The sequence below is a fragment of the Mobula birostris genome, chromosome 9, assembly GCF_030028105.1.
Source record: "Mobula birostris isolate sMobBir1 chromosome 9, sMobBir1.hap1, whole genome shotgun sequence".
In the NCBI taxonomy this organism is placed as follows: Eukaryota; Metazoa; Chordata; class Chondrichthyes; order Myliobatiformes; family Myliobatidae; genus Mobula; species Mobula birostris.
The window spans coordinates 51,599,360-51,611,827 of record NC_092378.1 but is presented as its reverse complement, the minus strand read 5'-3'; the positions used below and the strand labels follow the sequence as shown (position 1 = coordinate 51,611,827).

Below are 12,468 nucleotides of genomic sequence, written 5' to 3'. Positions count from 1 at the left end.
CCAGGTGACTTAGCCACCTTCAGACCTTTCAGCTTCCCATGCAACTTCACCCAAGTAAAAGCAACTGCACTCACTTCTGCCGCCTGACACTCTCGAGCTTCCAGCATACTGCTGGTGTCTTCCACAGAGAAGACGGATGCAAAATACTTAGTTTGTCTGCCATTTCCTTGCCCCCTCACTCCCCTCCCAATTACTCTCTCTCTCTAGTGGTCTAACATCTGCTCTCGCATTTCTTTTACTCTTTATATATCTAACTTTTGGTATCCTCTGATATTTTTGGCTAGCTTACCTACATTTAATGTTTTCCCTCCTTATGACTTTTGAGTTGCCTTCAGTTGGTTTTTAAAAGCTTCGCAATCTCTAACTTCCTAATAACTTTTGCTTTATTATATGCCCTTTTTCATTTTATGTTTATGAATTCCCTTGTCAGCCACGGTTGCAGCATCCTGCCTTTATAATACTACTTCTCTGGATGTATCTATCCTACAGCTTTCTATTTTCTCCCAGAAACTCCAGCGATCGCTGTTCTGCTGTCATTACTTCTAGCATCCCCTTCCAAGCTTTGGCCAGTTTCTCTCTTGTGCCTCTAATTCCCTTTACTTCTCTTGAATACTGATACATCTGACTTTAGCTTCTCCCTCACAAATTGTAGGGTGAATTCTATCAAATTATGATTACTGTCTCCTAAGGGTTATTTACCTTCAGCTCCCTAATCAAATCAGGTTCATTACACAGCACCCAACTGAATATAACCCCGAGTGGGCTCAACCACAAGCTCCTCTAAAGTCATCTCGTAGGCATTCTACAAATTCTCTCCTGGGATCCAGCACCAACCTGGTTTTCCCAATCTACCTGAAGAATAAATGTACAATAGATATTGAGAATATGAAGTGTCCTTGAAAGTGAGTCCTTAGTTGTGGAACAGTTCAGTGATGGGGCAAGTGAAATTGAGTGAAATTATCCTATCTGGTTCAAGAGTCTGATGGCTGAGGGGTAATAACTGCACCTGAATCTGGTGGTTAAGATCGAGGCTCCTGTACCTTCTTCCTGAGGATGGAAGTGAGAAGAGAGCATGGCCTGGGTGGAGGTTCTTGATAATGACTGCTGCATTCCTGTGACAGCACTCCATACAGATGTGCTCAATGTCGAGAGGGCTTTACCCATGATGGCCTGGGCCATATCCACTACTTTTTGTAGGATGCAGAAATTTACGTTCAAAGGTACTGTGTTTCCAACAAGTCAAGCTACTCTCCACCACACATCAATAGAAGTTTGCCGAATTTCGGATGGCATGCCAAATCTTCACAAACTCGGAAGTAGAGGTGTTGATGTGTTTTTTTTGTAATGGCATTTACGAGCCAGGCTCATTACAGATCCTCTGAAGTAACCCTAAGGAATTGACCCCCCCCCCCCCCCACTGATGAGGGTTGGCTCCTGGAACTCTAGTTTACTTCAAATGAAGTCAATAATCAGCTCCTTGGTCTTGCTGACATTGAGTGAGAGGTTGTTGTTGTAGCAGCACTCAGCCAGATTTTCAGTCTCCCTTATATCCTCATTTGTCACCACCTTTGATTCAGCCAAAGACAATGGTGTCATCAGTGAACTTGAATATGGCATTGGAGTTGATCTTAGTTTCAGATTAAGTGTAAAGTGAGTAGAGCAGGAGACTAAGCACACAGCCTGTGGTACACCTGTGCAGATGGAGTTTGTAGAAATGTTGCCACCAATGCAAACTGACTAGGGTCTGCAAGTGAGGAAATATAGGATCTCAAAACCCTTCATTGCCTTATCCCTTCCATTCTGGCAAAATTTACCCTGAATTATATACCTTATGCCACTATCAAGTGAAAATTGTAATCGATTTCACCCTTCCCTGCCTAGACACATTCATGACTTTGTCTAGCCTCAGAGCTTATTCTGTTAATTATTAGTAAATAATTCCCATTTTGCTAAAAATTTACAACCATATCCACCCACAAGTTTTTTTCCATTCCAGATCCATCTTCCTTTACATTGTGTTATTTATTCAAGTAATTGACACTGCTCAGAAACAAATTCTCCCCCCACACAAAAATATCCAGTCTTGTTGCTGCAAAAAGACATAGCTCAACAACTCTTCAAACCACATTTATAGTCCTCCACTCTATTACACAAGTTAAAATTCATTGTGAAATAATGGAAGGAAGCTCTGTCATCTCAAAGAAGAGCTGTCAGTCAGCTCATGATAATGATGCTTAGTCAATCAGAACAAGGCATTAAAAGTCACCATTTCATACATTACCTCTTCTACAGTGACTCTATAGAGATGTCAATTGCATTCATACAACCCAATATTAAGTCTGTTGGATCTAGCACCATGCTCAACAGGAGGATAAAGACACTTAATTCAAGAACTTGGGGCATGTGACTGGGATACAATTCCTTGAGCCTAACTTTCTGTTGATCTGAGTGATACCAATTCTGACCACCTCAATGGAGTAAAACCCTTCAGACTTTAATAAGATGGCTTCTCATTCTTCTGAATTCTAGTGGACAGAGACCCAACCTGTTCAATATTCCTTAAGGCAGCCATTTCATCCAATGAATCAATCAAGCACATCTGGCCTTCACTACCTCCAAAGTCAATTCATATTTTGTAACAAAATCTATCCTGAAGCTTTTGGAAAGCATCAAGTTGGGGTACATCTCACCGGGACCGGACGAGATGTACCCCAGGTAACTGTGGTAGGCAAGGGAGGAGATTGCTGAGCCTCTGGTGATGATCTTTGCATCATCAATGGGGACGGGAGAGGTTCCGGAGGATTGAAGCGTTGCAGATATTGTTCCCTTATTCAAGAAAGGGAGTAGATAGCCCAGGAAATTATAGACCAGTGTGTCTTACTTCAGTGGTTGGAAAGTTGATCGAGACGATCTTGAGAGGCAAGATTTATAAACATTTGGAGAGGCATAATATGACTAAGAATCGTCAGCATGGCTTTGTCAAAGGCAGGTCGTGAGGATGTGACTAAACACATTGAGGAACATAGAGCCGCAGATGTAGTGCATATGGATTTCAGCAAGGCATTTGATAAGGTACTCCATACAAGGCTTACTGAGAAAGTAAGGAGGCATGGGATCCAAGGGGACTTTGCTTTGTGGATTCAGAATTGGCTTGCCCACAGAAGGCAAAGAGTGGTTGTAGATGGGTCATATTCTGTATGGAAGTTGGTCACCAGTGGTGCACCTCAGGGATCTGTTCTGGGACCCCTACTCTTCATGATTTTTATAAATGACCTGGATGAGGAAGTGGAGGGATGGGCTAGTAAATTTGTTGATGACACAAAGGTGGGTGGTGTTGTGGACAGTGTGGCAGGCTGTCAGAGGTTACTGCGGGACATTGATAGGATGCAGAACTGGGCTGAGAAGTGGCAGATGGAGTTCAACCTACATAAGTGTGAGGTGGTTCATTTTGATAGGTCAAATATGATGACAGGATATAGTATTAATGGTAAGACTCTTGGCTGTGTGGAGGATCAGAGGGATCTTGGGGTACAAGTCCATAGGACACTCAAAGTTGCTACGTAGGTTGACTCTGTGGTTAAGAAAGCATACGGTACATTGGCCTTCATCAATCATGGGATTGAGTTTAGGAGCTGAGAGGTAATGTTGCAGCTATATAGGACTCTGGTCAGACCCCACTTGGAGTACTGTGCTCAGTTCTGGTTGCTTCACCATAGGAAGGATGTGGAAGCCATAGAAAGGGTGTAGAGGAGATTTACAAGGATGTTGCCTGGATTGGGGAGCATGCCTTATGAGAATAGGTTGAGTGAACTTGGCCTTTCTTCCTTGGAGCGACGGAGGATGAGAGGTGACCTGATAGAGGTGCGTAAGATGATGAGAGGCATTGATTATGTGGATAGTCAGAGGCTTTTTCCCCATGGCTGAAATGGCTAGCACAAGAGGGCAGTTTTGAGGTGCTTGGAAGTAGGTACAGAGGAGATGCCAGGGGTAAGTTGTTTTTTTTTAATATGCAGAGAGTGGTGAATGCGTGGAATGGGCTGCCGGCCATGGTGGTGGAGGCAGATATGATAGGGTCTTTTAAAAGACTCCTGGACAGGTACATGGAGCTCAGAAAAATAGAGGGCTATGGATAACCCTAGGTAAGGACATATTTGGCACAGCTTTGTGGGCCAAAGGGCCTGTATTGTGCTGTTAGTTTTCCATGTTTCTAAATACTGAGCATGTCTCCTCACCAAAGCCCTGTCATAGCGATATTTCCTAACTTCACCCCACCCCCAATCAGTCGAAACCAACATCCAAATTCACAACCCATTAACTTCAAGCTCACTCGATTTCTTTGAATAAATTTCAAAAATTTAATACTCAAGTAGTAGGAATAATGAAATTACAAATAAATATTGACTAATTTCATGGAATCCATGTTAACTTATGTTCTTTTAATTTTTATGTTTAACTTATATTTGCCTTCATCTTGTAATGTAGTGCACTGCTGCAAAAAGTCAATTTTCATCATATTTATACTCCATGTATGTCTGACACCAACTTGATGACAATAATTTTGAAAACTTTCCTTACACAGTGGAGAACGAAGTATTACAGAAGAGAAATTGCTTTTGTTTTCAACTAAAGACAAATTTCAATACCTGATGGGGTTTAAGGAAGTGACAATGAAGACAGCGGATGTTTTGGTTGTAACCTTCTAAAATACAAATGTAGCATCGTATTTAAAGAGAAAGCGGGAATATTCAAGAGAGAATGATTCAGATAGTGGGAATTAAAAGATTATCGGGGACACAGCTACAAGTTACCAGAGTTAGATTATGAAAGAAATGCATAAATCAATTAAGTGACAAAAAGGAATTTTGAAAAGGAGGATAGAATTTGGCCAAGTCAGAAATCACATTTGACAATCTATATCTTGTTTCTGTAACAAGCAGAATAGACAAGAGCAAACTATATAATATGTGGTATTTGTATTTTCAGAAAGTCCTTAAGGTGCCACAGAAAAGATATACCAAATTGGAGGTTATGATGTTGGAGGCAATGTAGTGGCATGTTTGGGTGATTGCTCAATAGCCAATACGCTGACAATGAGTCATTCTTTACATTGAGATGTATAACTTGTGGATGCCACATGGATTGGTGCTGAGTCTCCAGATGTTCATAACTTTTGAGTATTGAATCAGAATCAGATTATTTAGCACTGACATACATCATGAAATTGGTTGTTTTGCAGCTGCAGTGCATTACATAAGAAAATACTCCAGGTTGCAATAAGAAATATAAAAATAATAATGTGGAAATAAGCGCAAAATTGTGAGGTAGTGTTCATGGGTTCACAGGCAGTTGAGAAATTTGATGGCAGAGGAGAAGCTGCTGTTTCTGAAACGTTGAGCGTGTTTTTTGGCTCCTATGTCTCCTCCCTGGTGGTGGCAATGAAAATGTCCTGTATGGTGAGGGCCTTTAACGAGAAATACTGCCTTCTTGAGGCACTGTCTTATGAAGATTTCTTCAACATCCCTCTCCTGAAGTCCACACTCAGTGCTTTAGTTTTATATTATTGTGTAATATACCCCAGGCTTGCTGATGATACAAAGCTGGGCTGCAGGCGTGAACTATGATTCAGAAGTACTTCACAGGACAGATGCACTGTGAAAGTGCAAAGACACAGCAGGTTGAGCATGTCAAATAAATTGCAGGTCACCGACTTTGGTAGGAGAAATACACACTACTTTCAGAAGGGCAAGTGAAAAAGCTGAAGTTTAAGGGTCCCAATTGCCCTTGAACAAAAGTCACTGGAAGTCAACATAGAATTATATTAAATAATAGACCTATCAGGACCGTGCCAAGAAATTTCTTCACATGGGTAACTAAACCCTAAATTTTCTAATTTTGAGATCATACTGGATCAAGATACGAAGTTACGAAACCCATCTCTTGCATTTGGTAAGGCACCATCAAGGTGAGAGATCTGCCATCATCTAAATGAATACTAAAGAACACAAGAGCTTAAAAAGCCTATGGTACACATCTGTTATGTGTTAATGATATTAGATTTAGCCATATTCTATTTTTCCATTCATGTTAGGAAAAGAGGCAATATTTCTTCAGATTATCCTCGATCTGGCATACATTTTCCCAATCAACATTTCTGTCTCCCTTTATTGCAGGGGGCTTCCAACCTTTTTTATGCCATGGACCAATACCTTTAAACAAGAGGACTGTCGACCCCAGGTTGGGAACCCCTGCTTTATAGATACAATATCCTTTTCCTAATTTATTTTCCACCCATTTTGCACCATCAACAAATGAACATTACATTGAACTATTTCATTCAAGTCAGAAATAGACAAAATAGTTGAGGTATCAGCACCGAGCAGAGGCACACCCTAATATTTGCAACCTTAAAAGCACCTGATTGATTGCACTTTTGGCTTAGTTAACTAAATTTCTATCCAGGTCAATCCAATACTTTCAGTTCAATGAGATAACCAAATAACCAACATGCACAATTTCTTTCTTTTAGCTACCTTACCAATTAATATCCTGAAAAGAAAGCTGATACAAGGGTTAAACAAATTACTTTCCATAAAACCATTATACTAAGACTTTCTAACAATTGTGTTACTGCTTCATGAAATTAACATTTTTTGCAATGATTTATGTGGTTGACTGTGTGTCCCTAATTCCTTCACCCTCTTAAGTTTTGCATTTACTTTTCATATTCCCAATATCTGACTAATGTCCAGGTAAATAACAGAAACAGAAGAGATTCTGCAGATGCTATAAATCTTGAGTAACACACAAAATGCTGGAGGAACTCAGCAGTACAGATTAGTATGCATGGAGAGGAATAAACAGTTGAGGTTTCAGGTGAGATCCTCAAATTCTAGAAACAGAAACTTTGATACATGTGCCAACCATTCAGTACACCGTCTCTATTCAAAGGATAAAAAACAAAATCTACCTTCCTGCACAAGTTCTGCGGCATTGCAAGCCACATCTCAAAGTACTCAGCAACTACCAAGATTTCAGACAGATTCAGGATGCTATCCATCACCTTAAGGTTTTCCTTATTTCTCAACCCCACTCGCCACCCAAATCTTTCCAAGTACTTTAATCTCTTGTGTCCTAGACTTTGAAACCTCTGAGAATAGTTCGTATATGCCAAACAAAACATTAACTCACCTATGCTTTTGCGACCCCGTTTCCTTTGGAACTCAGTATTTGAACTTGCACATCCAAATTTTGTTTAATGCAAGTGGTTGGAGTAAGAGACAAACTGAAATAATTCCATGTACTACCTTTACTTGGATCTTCCCCCAGATTGCCTCCTGTTAAGTCATGGGGCCCCATTCACACAGTCAAACTTCTTCACTATTTCAGAAGCTACTTTGGAGGAGAAATTTCAAATAAAGCTGCTAATCTTACTGACCGGGACATGGTCTATCTGAATCCTGTTGTGCGAGTTTGAATACAAGACAAAAATGCTGCAAAGTTACAACCAATCTATAGTCTCTTCAAATGGTGAAAAAAAGCAAAAGCTTGATACAGCAGTCTTCACCTAATCCCATCTTAAAAATATCACCCTGAGCTGCTGAACGGCACATTAATAAATCATATTCTCACATGGAAAAATGAGCACTTGGTCAGTGCCTTAGAATGAAGTGTGTGCAATCAGGGATGGTGGTGGTAATGGAGAGAAATAGTCAGCGCAGTAAGATAACCACAGATGCACTTTATTAAGAAAGATGGTCAGTGAATTAAGTATCGTGGCACAGCAACGAAATTTCAGTCTCAAAACTGGTTGGCTAGAAAGTTGAAATTGCTTCCCTGGTGAGATTAATAGCTTTTTCCACATGGCACAACTTCTAAAGTTTGCAAATGTTTATCACTTATGTGGAAAAACAAGTTTACTTGCTTCTTTAACAGATTGATTACATTCTTGTTTTGAATGGTTTTGTCCAAAAGGTATTCTGAACATCAGCAGATTTTCAACACTTGCAGGCAGTGACTGACCATCCCCTCTCCACCCCAAAAAAAAAATCAACATTTCAGCTGTGAAGTGCTTATGGAAGGCAGGAACCTGCACTTGGGATAAGAATTCACAAATCTTCTTTCTGCAAGTTTGGGTGTCAGTAGAATGCGTAGCTACAGGGCATACTAGCCAAAATCAATGATGCTCTGAATGAAAACCTTTAAATATACTTTTGACAGCACATCAAGTTCTACCTGGTTCCCAGCCACATTCTTCCCTCCATTCCCAAACCAGTATCAAGGGCCATTGTGTCATATGGATAAAGAGATAAAGTGCACAAAATCAGTAGTAAGCGATAACTACTGAAATTCAATGGTCTTCATATTTATAAAATGCATCAGAAGTGTAGATGACAAATTCATTTCAAGAGCAGTGGTGCAGATCAAGTAAATAATAAAACAGCCCACATTAGCACTAATTGCCAATGTTTGGCCAATCCACTCAATAACCACCTCAAATGAGGACATCACTACCTCACAATACATCAAGCATAACAATTATGGCACAAAGTTACTGCAGTAGGATAAACTATAAAGTTTATTTGATGCATGTCATTTTTCTGGAATGCTACTTCAGTTCCCACTATAGATACTGTCTAATCCCTTCTGTATTTTGAATACTTCATTTTATTTTTTTCTATCTTACATATATCCTTTTGTATCCACCAGAAACAGAGCTAATGCATCAGTTCAGCAAGATACAACCACATGGAGAACTGTTGGAATGATCCAATAGTTTGTTCCATGTCAAAACTGGTTCAAGTAATCACAGGTACAGATATCAATATGCCACTAATCACTGACTATTGAAGCTTGTGTAAATGAAGCACTGACAAAAAACAAGTGCTTGGTAAAATTAAAAATGAAAGATTTCTACTGTATCCATCTTTTCAAAGATCAATAAGCACAGCTCGCAATACATCTAGAAGGAGAAATTCTACTGATTCTCACAGCAATAAATTTGTGCAATCATCCTAATTAAATGCACCCCAGAAAATAAATCATCTATCTTTGCCTCAATGTGAATCTTTCAGGGATGTCTGAGAAAATACAAACTGCACTACAAAAGGATTTTTTGTGCTAACTGCAAGCCTACCAACTGTTATTGAACAGTTGAATATTAAATAGTAACTGTTCAAGTTTTAGTGAGCAACTATTCCCTCAAAGTTCTACCAACAAGCTGAAAGCTTGTTAATGGTAATGCTCCCAATCAAGAACACCGATCAGGGAAGCTAAAATAGGTTTTAAAAAAGTGTTTTTGCAATATTATCTGCAGACATTTTCCCTCCAAAGTTGAGCTTGAAATCCATTACTTTGACAACCAGGCTGTCATAGCATGCCAGCCTCTCATCTAAAAGTGATGTTAAAAACAAGCCTATAATACCTCCCCTCTTATTTAAATGTACATCAACATAAATTTTTCTCTATGATAAGGATATTTTATTCAACATTTTCAATAATCCACTTTACTTTCCCACGCAATTACACTTCAGATAAGATTTTAGCTTGAATATTTTAAAGCAATTAATTTTGCTTTTTAAAATACAAACATAGTTAACTTTTGTCAAACCAAAAACGGCCCAAGAACCACAAGTGAGAAACACCAACTTCTTACCCAATGGACAAATTTCTGTACCATAGAGCTTACTAATGGAGCTTTTTTCCTTGCCTCTACTGCTTGCAATTTCTCCCAATACTAAATTCATGAAACTCAGCTGTCAGCAATAAAGAATAATTTAATAAAACACAGCACTAACCTCTCGGTTACGTGTTTGTACACTAAAACAGAACAGAACTTAGAACTTCCCGATATTGCACGAAGACGCAGGCCAGCCTCAAAGCGGATGAATGAACTTAGGTGTTTTCTTTAAAAAAATACATGTTGCATCACATAATATTCTGCTTTGCCTTATTTAAAAAAAAACAGCGAGATGCCTTTTTCCAGTCGGATGCATGAGTAAAGAGGGAACAGTAATCCCTCCCATCTCACCGACTCAACACAAGGAACAATTGTAACTCCCTCCTCTCCATGAAAGTGGGGGAAGAGGACGGGCCTTTCCCGGTGTCGGTCCTCCTTTCGGACCGACTGTAGGCCGGCTGTCTAACTGAACGTCGGCTGGCGCCTGGTAGTGGCGCGGCCTGGAGGCGCGACTGAAGCCTCCGGGTAGCAGTGACTGGGTGCCAGACTCTCAGCAACTCTTCTCAGCCTGCTCCTCTCAAAGGTTGCCCTACTCACCGTTTCACCGTACAGGAGCTTCACTGGTCTCTTCCTTGCGTATCCTTATCCTGGTGCTGACGGGGAGTAATTACAGGGCCGGTTCCCTCCAGACGATATTATATATAATTATATATCCGTCTCTCTTCACAGCGCTGCTCTCATTTACACGCCAGCCACCATTTTTTTTCTCTCTCTCCCTAGGAATCCCCTTCGCCGAGTCTGCGCACGAACGCGGCCACGCATGCGTCCACCGCCGCACCTGCAACCGTTACCCTTCTCCTTCGGCCCCCGGCTACTGCGCGCTACCTGCTGGTAATTGTAGTCCACCCTTCCTTCCGCCTCAATCTGTTAGGGCGAAGTGGGTGAAGCTGGTATACGTTTCCCAGAGGCTCCCGGGACGCGGCTCCTCTTTTGAAAGATACGGGTTTTGCTCAGTTCTGGGAACCAGAATGCAATGAAAGGCAGGGATTTAAGAGAAGGAAATAAGAAAGCTAATGGCGTTAGTAGCTGGACCTGATGACTTGTAATCCAGGGTGAAAAGAGAGTTGGCAGCTGAAGTCGAAGATGCATGAGTGAAGGGTTTGAAAAGTACCATAGACGAGAGAGAAAATATCAGGACTTGCATCCCAAACAGTTAAACCCTAACTGATTTAACTGTTACGAAACTAAGGGTTCGGATCAGAGCTCTTCAGTCTGACCACATCAAGTTGCGATAGGTGTGGATAATTATGTAGCGAATAAGAACAATTCGTTCTCGGAACATTCCCATTCACATCAGTGGCAGGGTGCAGCATGCAAGGGTTAATGACAAGAAATTGCGATTCTTTTCCACTAAATGTGTTAAGTGGAAAACTCATTTTGGCTTTCATCTGAGATGATCGCCATCACAAAAGGTAGTAATTAGTCAATGTCACATGATATCCCTCAAGCTTTTCCTAAAACCGTATTTGCTCAAATCTATTTTAAATGGTATGATTGCACCTGCCCCATCACCTACTCCAGCAGCTCATTCCATTTACCCATCATCCGCTGGGTAGAAATACTTGCCTTTCACATCCCCTTTATGGGACACCTTGGCAGCATAGCGATTAGGGATCGCTATTACAGCTCGGGATCATTGGAGATTTCAGTTCAATTCCGGCACCGTCTGTAAGGAGTTTGTACATTCTCCCTGTGACCAGGTGGCTTTCCTCCGGGTGCTCTGGTTTCTTCCCACATTCCAAAGATGTAATAAATGAATGTAACCCCTTCTCACCTTAAGCCTATGTCCTCTAGTTTTACACCTCCCGACCCTGGGAAAAAGACAGTGACCACTCATGATTTTGCGTACAGGTCATGACTCAGCCAGCATTGCTTCAAAGAAAACAGTCCCAACCTATCCAGTCTCTGCTTTTAACACTAATTCTCCTGTTCTGGAAATACCTTAAGGTTCTTGGGAAACTTTTCTGGAACCTAGCTAGCTTAGAATTTGTAGTAGTGTCAAATTGAGTTGAATATGATGTTCTCCTAAGTGATTGGCTATTGGTGGGTCCTCAGGGAGCTATAAAGGCTGATCCGGCACTCACAAATCCTGGATGCTAGGGCGGAAAATGTCGGTGTATGACTGTTTAACGTGGGGAGGCAGATGCATGGGCAGCCACCCGACTATCCTTGACAGTTCAGACTCAGTGCCCAGTGGTATGCAATGCAAGATGACTGGGGACCACTGCTGCAGACATCTCCCGCCTTCACTGCTGTTGTGATGCGTCACCATCTTCCACCAGCTCCACTGTTGAGGTTTTGGTTGGATGGCTCTTTATCTGGAACCTCGACCCTGACTTTACCACCATGAGTGACCTTCCCAGGAGCGGAGCAAAAATCTCCAGAGGGCACCGCTCTCGGGGTCTCAGGAACTCACAAGCCTCTCCACCAGGACAGGATGACAATTCTTGAAGAAGAGCTTAGAAATTAGAACTTCATCGAAATATGCACGTTATTACATGTCTCTCCCACTGACTCAGAATCAGAATCAGGTTTAATGTCCCTGGCATATGTCATGAAATTTGTTGTTCTGCAGCAGCAGTATATTGCAATATGCAATAACAATAAAAGCTACAACTAAGGAGATATAAAAGAATTAAATTAAACGAGTGGTGCAAAAGGAAAGGAAACAATAGTGAGCTGTTGTTCATGGATCCATTGTCTTTCAGAAATTGGATGGCAGAGGGGAAGAA

The 12,468-nt window shown here is 41.0% G+C and overlaps 1 protein-coding gene across 12 annotated transcripts in view; it reads right to left on the bottom strand.

Moving 5' to 3' along the window:
- cnot4b (CCR4-NOT transcription complex, subunit 4b) overlaps window positions 1-10,464 on the bottom strand; it is a 173,434-nt gene extending 162,970 nt beyond the window's left edge. For all 12 annotated transcript variants that reach the window (XM_072268033.1, XM_072268039.1, XM_072268035.1 and 9 more), the window contains exon 1: window positions 10,274-10,464. The gene's annotated coding sequence lies outside the window, so the exon portion shown is untranslated. The remainder of the gene's footprint in view (window positions 1-10,273) is intronic.
- Window positions 10,465-12,468: the final 2,004 nt, after the last annotated feature.